Genomic DNA, 19,508 nt, shown 5'->3' with positions numbered 1-19,508 from the left:
TACAGTCTTGTAGGCAGTGTAAACCACATCAGCATTGGAAGGCAGCATAACAGGAAGTGTTAAGAATGTCAATCACAGCAAGTGTTTCTTTATATCCTGTAAATTCACACACCACAGTCTGACTGACATACAATGTCAAAGTCAACATTAATAGACACAGTATTTCACTCTTGATGCTCAAACCAAACCTGATGTTTTCTTCTATTTGCAAAGCACCATAATTTCAGGGCAAAGAGAAAGGGTTTTACTTTAGAGCATTTATCATGTTCAGGAAATGCACTGATGACTCCTGTGGAGTGGCTGTGGTCACAGAGCAGCAGCTGCAATGCTGCAGTTCTGTCTGTAAACCAGGCTTTGATCACTTCGATAAAATTCTGGTTTATTGGTCAGAGTGACAGAGAGTGTGTCTCCTACTAGGTAAAAAAAAAAATCAGTCATTTCTAGATGATGATGATGATTTTGTATTTTTCTTTTTCTTTTTCCATTTTTTTTTTGTTTTTCTTTCTTTCCTTTTTTTTTTTTTTTCCTAAGTGTGGATCTACAAGACTTTCTCCTAAACATTCTTTACATAGACACAGAACTATGTAAGTTGTCCTGTTTTCCTTTTACATATATTTTATCATTCTTTGTATTTGGTGAAGACTTGTCAAGAATTATTTAACCTGTTCGAGTGTAGTATCAGGTACTTATATTACAAAGTGTATCCACTGTACTTCAAAAGCCTTACTTGTTTGTGTTGTTGGTCTTTATTTTCTCTCACTTCAGGGAACTCTACATGTTAATCTAAAATTTTATAGGAAAAAAAAAAGCAGCGTCCAGGCATTTTTCACCAGCTGCCTCACAGAGCTTGCAGAGTTTGAAAAGGCAAATTTTCAATCTGACCCTGGCAACCTTTCCTAGCTCTTCACTCAAGTGGTTCTTCATCCTTCATCTGTCCTATTAGGCAGAGACACCCTTGTCAAGCACAGGGAACTGACCTCTATGATTTCTTTTAGATGCCTGCCTTGATTACCCAATCTATTAGCAACCTATATTGCTTACTGCAGAGAATTTCCTGAATATCTGAGGCAGATATCAAATAGCTGTATCTAAATGTTTCTACACAGAAGAACTCTGACATTAGGAAAATTAAAATCTGTTTTAGTCATACAACATATTAAAACTCTTCTTTGACATTTAAAGGATTGTTTGGTACACATCTTCTACTGGATTTAAGTTGGGTTGCTTTTGGAATTGGATTTGAAAGGGAAATAAAATCTTCAACAGTTTTAGAAGTTCCTCATAAAATTAAAAACAAAAACATAGTTTGTCTGATAATTATTCAATATAAAGGCTTTGATTTTAATGCTTTGTAGTGCCCAGAACTTCCAAAGCATAAAAAGAGAATTCAAAGAGCTCGGCAACTTGGGGGTTTAGGGTTATAACTACATTGATGGTAACACGATTAAAAATTGGGAGGCTTGGGAGAATCAGTGATTCCATGGCACAACTTAAGGCAATTGAGAAAGTGTGATAGCTCTTGTACTTCAGTTTTGTGGAGGAAACATGTTAATTCCATTTACTTATCTGACTTAGAAACTCTCCCGACTGGGTGGGAGGGAAGAAGGCAAACACCACTTCTGCCGATAAAATATAAAAAATGTGGAAACAAGGACTGAAAGTTTTTATATGATTAAGAAGTAAAGAGCAAGCAGGTGATTTTAGGGTGTTTTCCTTTTGTGTTTTTCAATCCTACAGCTTACATTATTTCTCATTATTTCTTTGACCCAAAGTCTTACAGAAGTGTGAAAATTCTCTATATTCTTAAGCTTTGGAACGTCTCTCAATTATGTTGTTTATTTTGGTTTGTATTTCTAACATTTCCAGAGACTTAACCCCTTTGCATTCCTGTTTATGTATCACTTATTTGACATATAACCATACTGGAATACTTTTCTGTTGGCACTTTTCCCCTCAAATTTCTTGCACTCATACTGCCATTGAAAGAAGGGGTTTGAAGTTGTCCAGGCTAACTTGGAGTGGTTAATTTCTTCCAGAAATAGAGAATAACTATATATTTCATAATGCTCATCCAGCTAATTGTTCTCTCTGGATAACTACAGTCTCCCCATATTCTTACAGTGTCAAGTAAAGCAGGTTCCTACAATTACTCAAACAGATGAGTGATTGTTACAATCATTTAAAAAAAAATCAAATTAGAACCTCCAGTAGGAGATAAAGGTTTTGGAAGTTTGTTCCAATGAATGCCAGTTTTTAGCAAAGCAGTGGGACTGAAAACTGGTTATTTTCAATTACTTCATTTCACTGTTTTATATAAGAAAACTTTAATTTTCCTATCAGTGTAGGTTGTTTTTACTTTAGTAAAATCCAATTTTGTTTTCATAATTAACATTTTAAAGGCTAATGATAATAAATCAGAATATTGCTTAGAATCCAGCTTTTAGAATTTGCCATGTTGAGATATTTAAAAATTAAAAAAAAAAAGACAAAACTTTTGCAAGACAGATTATTTTTCCTAACAACATCTCCATGTAAGTACTTAATAGATAGAAAGGCAGATTTCTACCATGGACCCAAGTACTGATGAATCAGATTCATAATAAATTTCTTAAACCCTTGTTCCCTCTGGGCCCAATCCCTGGTGTTATTCATTAATGGTATCATGTTTCTTACAACTTATCCAGCTGTCTCTTTCTGTGGGCATATTTGTTCATGTACAGCTGTTTATATTTTCAGATGTCTTAATTTACACCTGAAAAAATATATTTGTGGAAAGCATTCCATTTTCTCAGCACTAGACTGGTGGTTTTTTTCCTCTTGAATTTATGCTTATGTGGTCCATTGGGTATAGGTTATCCACTTGAGATACATAGTAATGGATGCTGATAAATTCCTGAGGAATCAGAGAGCACTGGGCTTGTTTCCTTAAATAAAATATAAATCTTCACCAAGATGGCTTGAAATGTTTGCTTTCTCACAGATCTTGATTTTGGATTTTGGATGCTTTGCTAAAAGGAAAATGTTTTGTACACACTGCGTCTCTACAGACATCACAGCCTTGGCTTTTTGAAATGATCACTGCTGCCTTTAACAACATTAAAATTAGATGGAGCTAAAGCAAGACTTGCAGGATTGTGAGAACACCTGGATCTACTGCATGTCTTAGTCACATCCTGACACACCTCCAGGTCTTATTCTGTTATATCTTAATCCTCCCCCAAGCCCAGGTTTCTGGTGGAAATGTGTAGGGGGATAGAATATAAGAAAATATAGATAGTGTAGAGAGTAACCTTACCCCTAAGGAGCTGCAGCTGGGCCAATTAGCAAAGATCAGGAACAGGCCTGACTTTAACAGGCCACAGCTGTGAGCAATGAGAAGCAGAGTGCTGTAAAAGAGTGGGGTGGCTGGGTGAGAAGGGAACGGGGGTCAGTGGCTGCTTTGTGAAGAAGAAAGAGTCAGTGCTCTGAGGAGATGCCTGTGAGAAACACCAAGGAGGTATGGAACTTTTGTGATAAGGAGGCAACAGTATGGAAGCCCTGCAATAAGATGAGAACACAAGAAAATCATGGTATTTAGAAAGAACTGTGGCCCGTGATAATTTTGGGTTTGATTTTTTTCTGACAAGTGAAGAGGGCTGACACATTCTTCAATATATGCAGAAAAATGTATGCTAAGAGGTCATGACTTCAGCTTCTTCTTCTCTCTTTCTTTCTTTGAAGAAGAATTCATGAAAGTGCTGGCTTAAGTGCAATTGGACTTGATGATCTTAAGGGTCCTTTCCAACCTAGATGGTTCTCTGATTCTGAGATCTCTTCAGTACCTGCAGGCATAGCTCCTTGCACAGTTGATGTCTCTGTGTCACTCACCACTTCCCTGTGGTTATGATGCGCAGTTGGGATTTGTCAGGCTTGGCACCACGTTCCTTATTCCAAACAAAATGGGACACCAGGGCTGTGAATTGTTTCTGTTATGAAGTCTGAACACACACAGAGGCATCATTGAGATGATTCTGAATTATGCTGTTGTACCCAATAGAAATCTTTTATTCTCCTCTTTAGTGTAGTCCTGTTTTGTATTAAGTATCTTTAAAAAAAATCCATCAGAAGGCATATGGTCAGTGAGATTATTGCATTCAAAAATTTAAAAAGAGGCTTTTGAATGCCAAAAATTGTGATTTGACCACAAACTATCTATATGTCAGAAATAACCTCGCATTAAAAAGAAATAAATCTGTTAAGGCTGGATTTTCCAAAGAGAGAACCAAAGGTGAAATGGAACAGAAATAAATAGGTTTGAAAATACATTTTTCCCCTACCCACTGTGTCCTGGATGCAGATATTCTTCTTAAGGTTTCTCCTCAGCCTGGGAGCCACATATTTATGAGAACAGGAGGAAAGTCCACTCAGCACTTCCCAAGTCCTCAGGAAACGCTGCCTTTCTGTTTATCAACCTTGTTGAGTGTTTCTGGCCACATGGTTCTTCCTGCATTTTCTTTACTTTACCAGGCTGCAGTGTACTAGATAAATTCACATTGCGATATTTTTGTGGAACTTTTTTGTTGTTTTTTTTTTTTTGTTTTGGTTTGGGATTTTTTTGTTTTCTTTTTTTTTTGTTTGTTTTGGTTTTTTATTGTTGTTCGATTGATTTAGTTTTTGTTTATTTTTGTTGTTCTTGTTGGGTTTTTTGTGTTTTTTTTTTTTTTTTGTTTCTTTTGGTTTTAATTTGATGTTTTGGCCTCAGTGCAAAAGGCATTTGCATTCAATTTAAAACTCACCCTTTCCTGATTACTACTACCTTTGGTAGTATATATTGTGTAATTTAAGGCCGGCTGGAATTTCAGGTCATAAAAAGCAGTATTTTGCTGAAGTCACAAAAAGATGCAGCCTAGGGATTTCTGTTTAGTTTGGGTATTTTTGGGAGGTGGCGAGCGATTTAATGACAGTTTTGTCCCAAGCCAAGAAATTTCAGAATCAGTAAGTCATCCCTTTGTCTCTTTTCTTAACAGAGCTTATGGGCTGAGTTTATTGTTCTAAAGGCCTCAAGCTGGTTAGCACTGTGCTGTCCTGCAGCTCAGAGGTGATAGTGATACTGTGCTGCTGTCAAAATGATGGTGACACCACAGATGAGTGAATACACGGTGGATGTCACACATGTTTTGTCTCCTAACAAAGCATTGGAGCTAGAAGAAAGAGAAAATGTGTGTATAACTGTTAGGGAATCTCTCTGGTCACTCCTAATTTTATATTTTCGTCATCATTTACATTTCTAAAAATGGAGCTTTGTTAAAGACTTCAGGCTTTTATCGCTGGGCTGGCAAAATATGGTTCTCCTGAGGGATTATGCATATGGGAAAAGGAATAATGTGAAACACTGTAATAACACTGTTGTGATGGTGTCTTGTAATATGAGGGAGACAGAGTTAAGTGCTACAGAGGATATTTAAGAGTTGGAGTCCAATATCTTTCCCTGCTTTGGCTTCAGAGCAACTTGTCTGTGAATTCAAGTGCTGCTCTGTGAGTAATTCAATTTCCACTTAAGCAAGGAAAAGTGGATTTTAGTTAGGATGGCCAGGGAATTTGGAATCCATTCTTTCCTTAGCCATGTTTTTCCTGTCAAACCTTGGAGGAATGATTTGACCAGCCCTGCAGGTAGAAAAGTTAGTGTTATGTTAATGTTATGGTGTCTCAAACTTCTTATGTTTATGCTAAAACCTTGGCACAGGTGAATCCCTGTTAGATATGATCTATGTTTATGCCTTTTTCAATAAAATCCCAAGTTTTTCATGCTCTGGGTCTGGGAGTGCACTCTTTTTATGGGTCCTTCAATATGCCCCAGATTCAACCACACATTGAGATGGCTTACCTGCTGCAACCTGTCATGTTACTCACAGACACCAGTCTGTTCTTTTCACATTCTGGACTGTAAATAAGTCACCAATTTGTATGCAAAAGGAATTGCTCTGGGACCAGTCTGCAGCTCCTTGCTTCAGTCTCTCCATGAGCAAGATGCAGAGTCTGATTTATAAATACTGGCAGAGGTTGATGCCTGGTAGGACCTCAGTAATCCAGCACTGGTTGCATAAAACTTGTTATTAACTCAAAGGTCCTGTAATACCTCTCTGTAGAAGTATAAATAGCTTCAAATAGCACCTCCCCGGGTTAATGACTTTGCTGCAAATCAGTGCAACAGCCACCCACTGCAGGAGTGGCTCTATGGAATAAACATAATGACAATCAAATCTGATGTGTGCTGGGAAAGGTGACCTATGCATAAGTCTTTAATTCTAATTCTCTTTCTTCAGTTTGTGGTATTTATTTGTTGCCAGTGATGCTAGGGGTGCAGTGAAACAAAATGAAATCTGCTTCTTGCGTCTTGAGATTCCCATTAGGGTAAGTTTTGAATCATAAAACAAAGAAAAGAAAGAGAAAAATATATAAAATGGTATATTTTGTTTCCCCCCTGTGGATGGGGTTTACAGCAAGAAAGCAAATGTTAACTTATAATAAGTAGCCAGCCATCCACTGGATATCACCTTTTCAACTGAAGGGGAAATAGCATTCTTTTTCATTAAAATCCCTTCTTTTATTTCTGTTAAACTCATGCACTAACTCAGTAGATTCTCTGCAGCATATCATAAATTAAATATGAAATAATATTTTAAAATCCATACACAATGCACGCAGAATATAAAAAACTTTGTGCAACTGCTGCTGAGCTTTTGTATTCACTGTAATATCTACTGCAATGAAACCAAAATCCTCAGTATGCCTTTTCTTCTGAAGTAAATAAGATGTGATTTTGGGGTTTTGGTTATGCTTGTTTGTGGAGTTCTTTTTCCTCAGTTTCTGTTCCTCAGTCCAGGAAATTGCTTTGTTTTTTCTAAATGCAGTTTATTATTGCACCTTTACCTGTAAGGTAATTAAAAGCTTAAAGATTTAAATTCAAATCTTAAAGCAGGAAGATTTAGCCAGTTCTTTGGACATGGCACCAGAGGCTCAGATGACTTTTTTGCCTGTTTTGTAAAAATTTCTACTGGCTCTTCTCTGGTTTTGGTGTGTGTCCTCAATCACACTGGAGGTGACAGTCTTCTGGAGATCTTATCCACCACAGGACAACAAAAAATGGTGCCAAGACCTCGACCCCAAATGCAATTAATCTAAAGAAAGGTGCTGATTTTAAATGAGTCTGAAAAATTATGTGCTTATTTTAACTTAAGAAATGGCCAAGGCTTCATCTAATCCAAGATATTTGTTTTTGTCTACAGTTTTGGAGCTGCTTTGAAGCATTTAATGACAAAGCAGAGCACTCAGTGTTGTGTGGATTCCTCCTGTTCTTTGCTAAGTAGCTGCAGATTTCTGGCTTCACCAACACCTATTGTTGCAGAAGCTGGCATGTCCCAACTTTGATTTCATGAACATCTGGGGTGAAGGTCATTCATGGAAAAAAGGTTAAAAAAAAAAAAATCTTTATTAATAAACTGGCTGGTCTTCACCCTTGCAAATACTGAATATAAGTCGTTTACACATGAGTATTCCAAAATTGTAGCTATCATCAAATTTTACAAATATTTTGGAAGGAGTGACGGTATTTGTCAGTATTTTGGTAGGCGTTAAAATATGTCTCTCCTCTCTTCTGGGGAGAAATCCTCTTTTTTTCACAGCTCATTGTGCAGTCACTAATGGAGTAGGAATGGTCACTGTGGAGCACTATTTTCTTAAAGTAATTATTTCCTTTCCTGGGCCATGCTAAGTTATTTTCAGTGTCACTAAAACTAATTACAGTGATTTTTATAGACTTAAAATGTTGTGTTATTTACCAAAAATCTGCTACTGTCTTTTCTTAAATCTGTCTTTTAGTTGATTCACATTTGTCATGAACTAGTGCAAACTGAAAATTTTAATGATGGTGATAGGATCGGGGCAGGGAAAAGTATTTCAAAACCTTTTGGTTTGGGATTATTTTTCTTGTTCCAAGTAGGTGTTGAAAGATACCTAACTTTCTACAGTAAAATAGTTTTTATGTTAAATATTATGTGATTGTTACCTTATTAACAACTTCTGCATCTGTTTCAAAAGACAGCAATTGCAGAAAGGGACTCGAGCAATAATCTCAGGGATCCAAGAGAAATTATTTATTTATAAGGCCAGATACCGTGTCTCACCATCTGGCATTTAAACACTAAGTGCAGTGGAGGCTGAGCTGTGTTCAAAGGGATTTTACATAGTGAGATGAACAACAGACAGGGACAACCTGCAGTGCAAGGGCTGAGCACAGACCAGAGGCAGCTTTCCCTGTTGAGAGGCTGACAGAAGGGCCGAGTGGGTAGGAGGGCACTCGTGGTTCCTGTCACACAGGGCTCAGTTTGTCATTTTTGCCACTTTTATCCATAGAGTTCCTCCAACAAAGTTGAGCAAAAAATGCCACATCTAAAATCTCGTGGGAAGTTTGTTTGCAGACCCAGAACCTGCAGGGGAGGAAAGGAACCCTTTGTTTATTAACTTTTCTTCTTGAGCAGACTCCACGGCTGCAGGAAGAGCTGTAGTGCTGTTCTCCAAGTGAGTTAATACCAATTCTATTTCCACAGGGCCAATTTCCAAGCAGCATATATTCTCCTTGGATCCCCTTAAAAATTAACAGTCCTAATCATTATCTTCTCAGTTCCTGATATTTTTCTTCCACCTGCAGTAATTTTTTTTTCTTTCCTTTTCTTTATGGACAGCCCATAGTGATAGGCAGTGGTATCCATTTAGATCATAGAAAAAAAAATGAACCAGATCGAATATAAACAAGATATGAAGTGAAAGAAATTACTAACATCCAAGCAGGTTCTACTCCAATGAAACCAAAATCCTCAGTTTACTTTTTCTTCAGAAGTAAATAAGATCTGATTTTTTGGGATTTTGGTTATGCTTGTTTGTGGAGTTCTTTCTCCTCACTTTTCCATTTCTCAGTCTAGGAAGTTGCTTTGTTTTTTTCTAAAATGAGGTTTACTATTGCACCTTTACCTGTAAGCTAATTAAAAGCTTAAAGCTTTAATGTAAAAGCTTAAAGCAGGAAGATTTATCCAATTCTTTGGACATGGCACCAGAGGCTCAGGTCACTTTTTGCCTGTTTTTACAAACACACAAATTTTTTACAAAATAAATGTGTTACACAAAGACAAGATCTGAATGAAAAAAAATTCATTTCATTTGAATTTAGGAAGATATCAGAGAAATTTATTCAAGTGCCAGGCAGAGGAATAAATATTTTCAAAGGCTAGGAGTCTGAATATGCCAAAGATAAAGTTATATTGGGTTGCTTATTCTTTTTTGTTTGTTTCTTCTCTAGAGCAGGGTTCTTTTGTGAAGATATAGCCTTTCAACTGCAATTCACATTAAAGGAAAACAGTATGAGGTTGCAGGAGAAAGGTAACCATACAATGAATTGAAAATCTTTGTTAAGTTCCTTTTAGTCAAATGTTGATCTATTATTGATTGTGACAGTTTATAGTCAGAAGATTTGGCCTTATATTAGGAGTTTTTAGCAGAATCTAACACGCTGTCAACTGTTAATTGAATAGTACATATTTTCAATTCTAAATAATACTGAGAGATTAGTTGCTGGAATAAGCCTTTTTAAATTTAGAACATCATTTTTATGGCTACTTTGGTGTGTTTTTTACTCCACTATTGTGGTGCTTGAATTGTGACAGTCATCATGTGTTAGCAAACTGAATATGAAACCAGGGAAGAAGAGAAACAAACCAGTCACATTATTGTGTCATATCTAGGAGGTTCAGCAGGAATACAGCATGAATCACCTAAATAGTGTGGACTTTGTTATTTACAAAGCTATTCCACCTCCAAATTATGATTGGTTACAATGAGATAGAGATCTGCTAGAGATCAGCTGTCTTCTCTCTACCTTAATTTTTCATATTGCAACCTCTGTTGTTCACTCAGTTTTCTGTGTTGAAATAATGCACTGTGTCCCTTTTTCTAGACTGGGACCCAGAAATGGGTGAGCAGATTGAAAAAACAGCAAAAAGGGCAGCTTGCATGAGAACTGGTGCTACTGGGAAACTCTAGAAATCAGACTTGAGTCTAGGCCTGAAAAAAAAATCATATCTGCATGTGGCAAATCATTAATTTGTACAAGTTTGTTTTGGATAATGGTGTTGAAGAGATTTCTGCATGTGAGGTAAAGTCTGAGCTGCCTTTTTAACAGCAGACCATAAGAAACCATCTCCAGTGCTTATGAAAGGGTAAATCAGTTTTGTGAAGCTCAGGAGTGAAACTGTGTGCTCATAAGCATCATCCATTGGCATTTTATCCATCAGATAGTTCTATCTGGAAAGATTTGGAGCCCTTTTGTAACAAGTGTCATCGGAACTCATTTGGGAATGTCAGAGGATGTGTCTGGAGGTTGGAATTGTTTCCATGTGCACAGATACAGGCTGTGGGAGATGCTGTCAGGGGGCTGGGGTACCAATGTTTTAGCAGTGAGCGCCGGATGCCCACCACTCACTCTGCAAGGGAGGCCTTCCCTCAAGAAAGAATCCAGTCAAGGAGATCTCTGAACCTTGCTCTTGATGACAAAAGCTCTGGTGAAGGCAACTCATTCAATGGTTCCAGCCATGATTCCTTCTCTGGGCTCTGGCTATTCCTGGCGCAGTTGTTCACAAGGGCAGTAGATGTTTGTCTTGGAGCTGATTTCCAGTGAGTATTCCTCTGCTTCAGGTACTAGCCAATCATCATTTTGGATACTTTTTTATCCTCTTTTCCTGAGTAGTCATAAGAGAATTTCCTCTGTTCTCCTTCCTGAATGGTGTCCTGACTGCCCTCCGCAGCACCACCAGGTGCTGAGCTCCTGAGGAAGAATAAATGACTGTCATTAGAAATGGGTGGCAGGAAATAATGCGCTGTGTTCCTTTTTCTAGACTGAGACCTAGAAATGGGTGTTCAGGTTGAAAAACCAGTAACAATGGCAGTTTGCATGGGAACTGGTGCTCAACCCCCTGATCTGGTACAGTGAGAGTGGAGCACCAAAATTAGGGTGCTCCCCAATTAGGGACTCGTTGACCTTAGTATTTGGTGGCTGTGGGATGGGTCAGAAATGATTCTCTGTCCCTCAGGCTGAGTAGCACAACAACTGCTGTCCAAAAAAAGGTAAATCCATTGTTCTTGAAAACAGAGGTGCTGCTGAGGGACAAGTCACTGCTCTGTGCTCACACCTGAACTGTGCCTGAGCTCTGTCCAGGAGTGCTGCCTGGTTTGGGCCAGAAGGTACCAATAACTGAGCATGTTCTGTACAAGCTGATGAAGCTGGGAGTGGATAATTCTCCATTTCTAACCTTCTTGCCATGATTTGGAGCAGGATGAGCACATTGCAGGGGAGCTGTGCCATGCCTCACACACAGCCCTCCTTTCCAAGCCCTCAGCACCAGGCTGGCTGCTGAAGCAGGCTCTAGCTCTTCTGGCTTCATGCTAACAGGCAGCATTGTTTCCCCTGCTGGGTTATTAAATAAAGCCTGGGGCTGGAGAATAACACAGGATCTGGGCTTTTGCATACCGTCAATTCTTCACAGCAAGTGTTTGTGAAATAATGGCAAGTATTATGGAGCAATTTGATTTCATGAATTGTTCATACTGATGGCAAAGCATTCCCTAATTGTATAATAAACATCTGTTCTGCTTGATTAAGTACCCTCAGAACAGAACCATTTCAGAGAGTCTTCTTTCACTTGCTTAACCAATACAAACAACTCAGTTTTACTTTTTTAAGTGGTCCCTGTGACGTGTGCTGACCTTCATTTGACAAAACTAAAACGACAGCAAGGAAAACAAATTACTGAAATTAAAAGGTGGCTTTTAAACCCTTTAAGCTGTCCATTGAGCTCAAGCACAAATTGCCAGTAACAAGATTTAGAGTCTGCCATGCAGTCTTATGGAAAAATCTTATGTTCTTGGCGAACTATGGTTTGATTTGTATGCTTCAGTAGCCTTAGTTAAAATGGCAGCAATTCTCCAGCTCTAAATGCCCCAACAGGAGAAAGGGTCAATTCTTTGAGTTTTGAGCTTTCTTCTTTCAAAGACTTGATCCAGGAGAGGAAGGGAAAAAAAAACAAACAGACAAAAAAACCCAAAAAACAGAGGAGCTGTTAGCAACATTGAAATGCATCACTGGACTGCAAGGGGAGGAATCTCTTGTGTGGAAGCCTGTAAGAGGACAAGTCACCGATGCAGCAGGTTTGGAGCACTCACTCTTTTATGTGTTTCACCAGCAAAGGCCTAAGTGAAAGCAAAGGGCAGTCAATAACTCATCAGGCATGACGTAAAATGAAACTAATGTTCAGTCAATTAGGTACCATAACCATTCCATGAAAGTATCAATTGGAAATAAAAGCAGTTTAAGTAATTAAGCAATCTTTTATAGGCATCTGGGGATGGGAGCTGCTCTGTTTTCACGAGTGGCATATTCTAACAAGAATCTCTTGTCAATAGCTGCCAGAGATGCATGGCTTCAGATGCTAATCTGGGTTATTTCCACAAATAGTACCTCTAGCATATTGAGTTCACTGAGATAACACAGAGAAATTTTTGTTATTTTAATTTAAATGCATTTCTGCTGTTCCTGAAGGTGCTTTTTCATGTGTCTACATGTATGAAATAGACAATGAAGATAGAAGGTATAGTAAGATTTATTTCGTAGAACAAAAAATTCTTGGTTTATGCCTTAAGTTCCATTTGCTATCTGCTTCATCTGTGCAATTCCTATGAGAATCAATTAAAGATTTTTTGGCACAGCTGAAGGGTGTATGGTCCTATTTATTATTTTTTTTTATGTTGCATCTGAGTGATTTTAGTTAAGAAGTTCAACTAATTTCCATTGTTTTCTTTCCTCTTTTTCTTTTAAGGAGAAATCTCCTAGAATCTCTGTAGAACAGAAAGTAGAATTTGATCACATTGCTTATTCTGTCCCTTGGACAATTTGTGGCAAAATGTTGTTTTCATTTACTGTGACATAAGTGTGTGTTAACAATTCTTTATTATTATTTCTGTGTATTAGGAAACAATTTGTTGTTAAAAGAATAGGATCTGTGGATGAAGTGCATCATTTCATCTAAGGTTACTACAGTTAGTTGAAAATATTCTGTTCAAGTGTGCTACGGAAAAATGAGTGTTTTCAAAGTTGAGGATTTTTTTATTTTGTTTTTTTTTTTAATATTAACTCTTCATGAGTGTCTGATTTTTTTAAATTAAGAAAGCACAATGATAAATCTGAATATATTTTTTTTTCATAAAAATAGTTTCATTTGATTGAGCTGTGACAAGACAGCTGTGACATAGTTACCTTGTCTCCCTTATGACATAAATTACTTACTGAACTTCAAGTATGAGGAAAAAAAAAAATCCTTCCTGCCTTAGGAATATCAGTTACTGTCCTCTGATATATGGGGGGTGATTAAGTTGTACTAATGTACTGAACAGACTCTATGAATTCAAACTCCCCTGAGACAGGAGACTTTGTTGTTTAAAATGGAAAATCGTGTGATGAAATGCAGCTCCTTTGGTAGCGTTGCCAACAACAAGAATTCAACTACATCTGCTTAGGCCAGCCAACTCCACCATGAAAGGGAGGTTGCTGAACATTAAAAAGGAAAATTTCAAGATAACAATCAAGTTCTTATTTTGCTAGAGCTATACTAACATTATATGTCTGTGTACAGAAATGATCTTTAATATCCTGTTCACTAAATAGGCCTTGCTTAAGTATGGAAAGGACTGAGGGGACACATCTCATTCCCACTGGAGAGCATTATTTGAATTCTGCAGGGTGGTTGAGCCATTGCAGGCAGTATCTTTCTTACAGAAAGGAAGAATGAGAATTCAAGTCGAGTTTAGCATTTCATGAGCACCTGAAATATTTGGAATGTGGGAGAATTGGGTCCCAGTCTGGGTCCTCAGAGAGGAAGGGCAGTAAAAATCATTTGGAGGTTTTCTCCTTCTGATTGAATACCTGCGTTGTGCATGGGGCATATTGGGATTGTCCTGCATTTTGGAGTAGCCAGCTTCTTAGAGAACATTGCTGGGAGGTGGAAGACAGGAGTCAGAACCCTGGGAGCAATCAGAGCATCAGACAGTGCTCTTCAGCTTGTGAGGTGAATATTTCATGGGAGAAGTTGTCCACACAAACTTTGGTCTCCCTTTCTGAGGTGTCTGCTTTTCCTGATGGACTGCATAAGGATCCTGCATCCTATAATATTACAATGCTTGCATGGCTTCCTAAAAGGTTTCTCCTGTTTCTCAGCCAGAAAATACATTTTTTGTGTTTCATGCAGTAAGGAAGATTGAATAACTGCAATGAACTTCAAAGGTACTGAAAATCTTGTATTGAAGAGGGTGGAGGTTTTTTCAGAGAAATCTACCAAAATAAAAGCTTCCTTAGATGTATTTATTACTGCAGAGAAAATGAGATGTCAAATAGCCAGGGAGTTCTGATAGCAGTGTTTTATTTTTGGGAAGCATCAGAACTGTTATTGCTACCTTTTTTTTTTGTTGTTGTTCCATTTTTCCCCAAGGCTTAAAGAAAATTTGTTGCCCAGTGAACCTCCCCTTCCCAAACTATCTTTTCTGAAGCACTGCATATCCCAAAATGTAGGTTTGGATTATATTTATGTAAAAGGGGCAAGGTGTGCTGTGTGGGCATATGGCTGCTATTCCTTATATAGAATATTACCCTCAGCAGTGTTAACATTCCAGCTGCAGAGATCACTCATGCATATGCATAGCCCTCCAGGAGCAGAAAAGGCAGGATTATTGCATGTGTCTGAAAGTCTTAATTAACAGACTTCAGCAGGGTGAATGGTAGGTAAAACTTATTACAAGCATCACTGTAGTAGTGTGCCTGTGAAAAGGCAGGTTATGCAGGAGGTGGACTGAATAATTACTGTGGTCTAAAAACTTACGAAAAATGTTATCTGGTATTTATTGGGTAGAGATATATGACATGTGTTTTTTTGGGTTTTTTTTTTTTTTTTTGAGCATGATGAATACCAAGCTGCACTGGGCTTCAACCTGCCTGGAAGCAGAATTTGGGCTTTCTTTTCTTCTTCTGATCCACTTGAATGAATGGAGTCAACAGCAGAGAATATGAGCTTTTTTTAACAGATGAAGTGCAGGAAGGCATTTAATTAAATTAAAGCTCTGGAAATGTTACACCTGTGAAAGGAAATACTTTTTCTAGTCTCCATGTAATTTCTTTTTGTTGCTCCTTGAATGCTTTTCAGACATAGGTGTATGACCAAGGTAACCAAGAGACAGATTTGTCATCTGGTTTGCAGCAACCACAGTAACTGCTCAAGTGCTTGCAGACTCCTCTCTGGGAGATTTCCTTGCCAGACTTGTCAGATTCCCACAGATTTGTATCACAGAAATGGAGCTGCGGTGTGTCCATTCCAGCTCTCACTGTGGAGGTCTGTGACACCACTCTGCTCCATTCCTTTGGCCACAAATCACACTGAACACCCTTCCATCCCACTGGGAGAAGAGCAGGACTAGCAGAGTCTGTGCCACTTGTTCTCATTTGTTGTCAGACAGGGCAAACCAAGCTTGCAGATGGGCTTTGGGAGGGCAAACAGAATTTGCCTCTCATCTACCAAGGTTTGTCAGCCAAAAAGCCACTTGTGTCCCAAAGTTGCTGTCTCACTGCAGTCAAGACCAGTGCTGTAATCTCATCTCTTTGGCAAGTTTTGGGCAAATCGTGTTTCCATGGTTAGGAAGGCCAGAGCTGTGTGGACATTCTGGATGTTTCTTGGCCTTTTTCCTCCTATGGAATGCTTCAATTTGAACCCCTAACTCTCCTCTTGGTTGTTTTGGTTGGTTACTGATTTTTCTTTGGTTCTCACCATCAATCAAACCTGTGGCTTTGTAAGGAATTTCCTGCATCCAAACACCTGGTTCTGAAGGCAGGAAAATTTCCCCAGTACAATTCTTACTTATTGAGCACATTCATCATCTGACCCCTGATGTTCTGATATACAGAAAATCAAGGATGCATGAATTTGACATGAGGGTAAGAATAGTGCATGTGGGACAGTCCATGCCCAAAGATCACTTGGGGGTATTTATTTATTGGTTCAAAGTAGTCCAAAGCATGAGTGTTCTGTTATATGCTAGAAGATTTTCCCACCAATTGGAGGTTTTCAAATTTAACCTTTCATTTGATGTTTTTCCTGCCTGCAATCCATCTGTAACTCCCTTTGGACAGTGCAGATTTCCATGGAACTATCCTGAAAAGCACTGGTGAGGTCAATGAAATAAAATATGCTTTTGCATGCACAACTTACATTTTTTTATCTGACTGCATAATGAAATTCAGCCTTTTAGTGAAGGAGTCTGAAATGTTTCTCATCTTTTGAGCATTTTTCCTGTTCTTTTTCTAGTATGTTATTAGAAAGCTTTACTTAGCAGTGAGCAGTTTTTTGTCTTATTTAAATGAAATTATATTTTTCATATGATACTACACAGTTGATTACTGCATTTATCCAGGCTTCAATTTTTGAGTAGCTGGTGGATGCACCCAGGAGTTCCAAGTACCATGTATGTATGAGAGCACTGGGTCAAGAAAAATTGCTTTGAAATGCGGTACAAATAATGATCCCAAAAGCTATATTTCACTGGCTTTATCTGTGTATGTGACAACTGTGCTAAAATAATCTGAGAGTGCTCCTCCGAGTGAAGTTACTGCTCTCAACAGTCCTGACAAACAAAACAATTTCTTTCTTTAGTGGCATATACTCCTGTTTTATTGTGTCTCCTTCCTGGAAGCAGGAATGTGTTTGGAGGGCATGACACCTCAATGAGATCCTGTGGTGCATATGACATGGTGACAAATGGCTACTTTGCAGAATAGAATATGATAGAGACTGTGGCAGAGTTCCAGGGCCAATTTTGCTTAAAAAAAAAAAAAAAGAAATAGACAAAAAGCAAAACAAACAAAAATCTCTTTCACTAGAAACAAACAGTAGTATAGTGCTCAGAGAAAAACCTAGAACGCTTCAGGGGGGCTCTCCGTGCTTGAAAGCCATACAAAACCCTTTTCATGCAACCCTGCTTCTTCCCCCACCCCAGGAGAAAATCTCTCTGTGTCAAACACCCTTCTCTCTGCTGGTGCGCTTGATTTTAGGTGGCACATTGCAAACGCAATGAAGAGGAGCGTTCCTGATGAAGAAATCAGAAAACAAGAGCCTGTACTGACATTTGTGGAGCATCCTTGCCAATAGGCATATGCAAAGATTTACTGTTTATAACAGTGGTAAGCTGTGATGCTGTGCCTCTGACTCGTGGGAGCTATATATTTTGTTCTTTAATGCTCATTAGTGGTGTAGGAGGCTCAGATTTTAAAAGGGGTTGCCTAGGTGGGTTGTCACTTGGTGATGAACATAACCGGTGCAGTGAATCTTTCTGACAGCTCACAATCATCATTATTTTCAGAATATCAACAGAAGAGCTGTAATGCATGGTTTATAGCTTTTAGCTGGTGCTTTGTGCAGTGGTGGGCTTTGTTTTGCAGCTATATCTACCACACCAAAGCAATTTTCTATTCTTTCACCTTCTGTGGCATTTTCCCTCAAAAATCTGTTCCTATTGCACACAGCCAAAGCTATGGGATCCGTTAAGAGTGCATGGATGTAGCTGAAATCTGTAATTTGGTGGCAACATTTTCAATTATAAATTTCATAGCTGCAGCATCTCTCTATAGAAACCAAAAGTTTAATTACAGGAAAGCAATGCTAATTAGGGAGGGAAATACTGTGGCATGGCAGTAAATAAATGTAACATGGAAAAAGTTATTCACTGTGCTGGCTGCTACCAAGTGCTCAGGAAGGTTTCCATTTTCCCTTGGTGGTCTGTGATGGGATGCTGCTCATGAAGGTTTCCATTTTCCTTGGGTGGTCTGTGATGGGATCTGGGATGCTGCTCATGAAGGTTTCCATTTTCCCCTGATGGTCTGTGATGGGATCTGGGATGCTGCTCATGAAGGTTTCCATTTTCCCTGGGTGGTCTGTGATGGGATTGGGGATGCTGCTCACGAAGGTTTCCATTTTCCCTTGGTGGTTTGTGATGGGATGCTGCTCATGAAGGTTTCCATTTTCTCTTGATGGTCTGTGATGGGATTGGGGATGCTGCACATGAAGGTTTCCATTTTCCCTTGATGCTCTGTGATGGGATTGGGAATGATGCTCATGAAGATTTCCATTTTCCCTTGATGGTCTGTGATGGGATCTAGGAATGCTGCTCATGAAGGTTTCCATTTTCCCTGGATGGTCTGTGATGGGATGCTGCTCATGAAGGTTTCCATTTTCCTTGGGTGGTCTGTGATGGGATCCGGGATGCTGCTCATGAAGGTTTCCATTTTCCCCTGATGGTCTGTGATGGGATCTGGGATGCTGCTCATGAAGGTTTCCATTTTCCCTTGGTGGTCTGTGTTGGGATCTGGGATGCTGCTCATGAAGGTTTCCATTTTCCCTTGATGGTCTGTGATGGGATCTGGGATGCTGCTCATGAAGGTTTCCATTTTCCTTGGGTGGTCTGTGATGGGATCTGGGATGCTGCTCGTGAAGGTTTCCATTTTCCCCTGATGGTCTGTGATGGGATCTGGGATGCTGCTCATGAAGGTTTCCATTTTCCCTTGATGGTCTGTGATGGGATCTGGGATGCTGCTCATGAAGGTTTCCATTTTCCCTTGATGGTCTGTGATGGGATCTGGGATGCTGCTCATGAAGGTTTCCATTTTCCCTTGGTGGTCTGTGATGGGATCTGGGATGCTGCTCATGAAGGTTTCCATTTTCCCCTGATGCTCTGTGATGGGATCTGGGATGCTGCTGCTCCCAGAGCCACTGCTCTGCTCTGGCTTGTGCCCCAGGAGCCTGGGCCCTGCTCTGCACTCACCGCACTTGTCCCTTGTGGGTTTTTCCTGGGGAATGTGGTCCTTGTGTGATGCCATCTGTGAGCCCCACAGAGGCAGTGTGTGAAGATCACACTCGATATCTAGAAATGAACAGTCTTACAGGCCAATCTCACAGCTCCTGGAACTCGTGCAGCACTTGGGCGTGGGCAGACAGGTCCTGAAAGCACAAAAAAAAGGCGTCTATAAAGAAGAAACTTTGTTGCTTTGTATTCAGAAGGAGGTTTTATTCTCTCCAATTTTATTGCTGAAGCCTGAAATATCTTTAGATTGTGCTTTCTGTCCCCAAAGTATACTGGAAAATACCTTCTTGTTTTTGTTTAGAACTGGATATAAAACTGATGTACTTTTAATGAAAAGCAAAAGAGACCACATAGAAAAAAAAAAAAAAAGTCAGACTATGAAAAAGCTGGACACAAAATACAGAAAATTTTCAAACTCATCACAATAATTTAATCAATTCTAGTCTGGTGGATTTTGCATTGATTCACAGGCTTAGCACATGACTTTTAAGGCTCAATGCAGAATGGAATTGGAGTGATAACAGTGCACACTG

The sequence above is a fragment of the Melospiza melodia genome, chromosome 2, assembly GCF_035770615.1.
Source record: "Melospiza melodia melodia isolate bMelMel2 chromosome 2, bMelMel2.pri, whole genome shotgun sequence".
Lineage (NCBI taxonomy): Eukaryota > Metazoa > Chordata > Aves > Passeriformes > Passerellidae > Melospiza > Melospiza melodia.
This window is presented reverse-complemented; position numbering follows the sequence as displayed.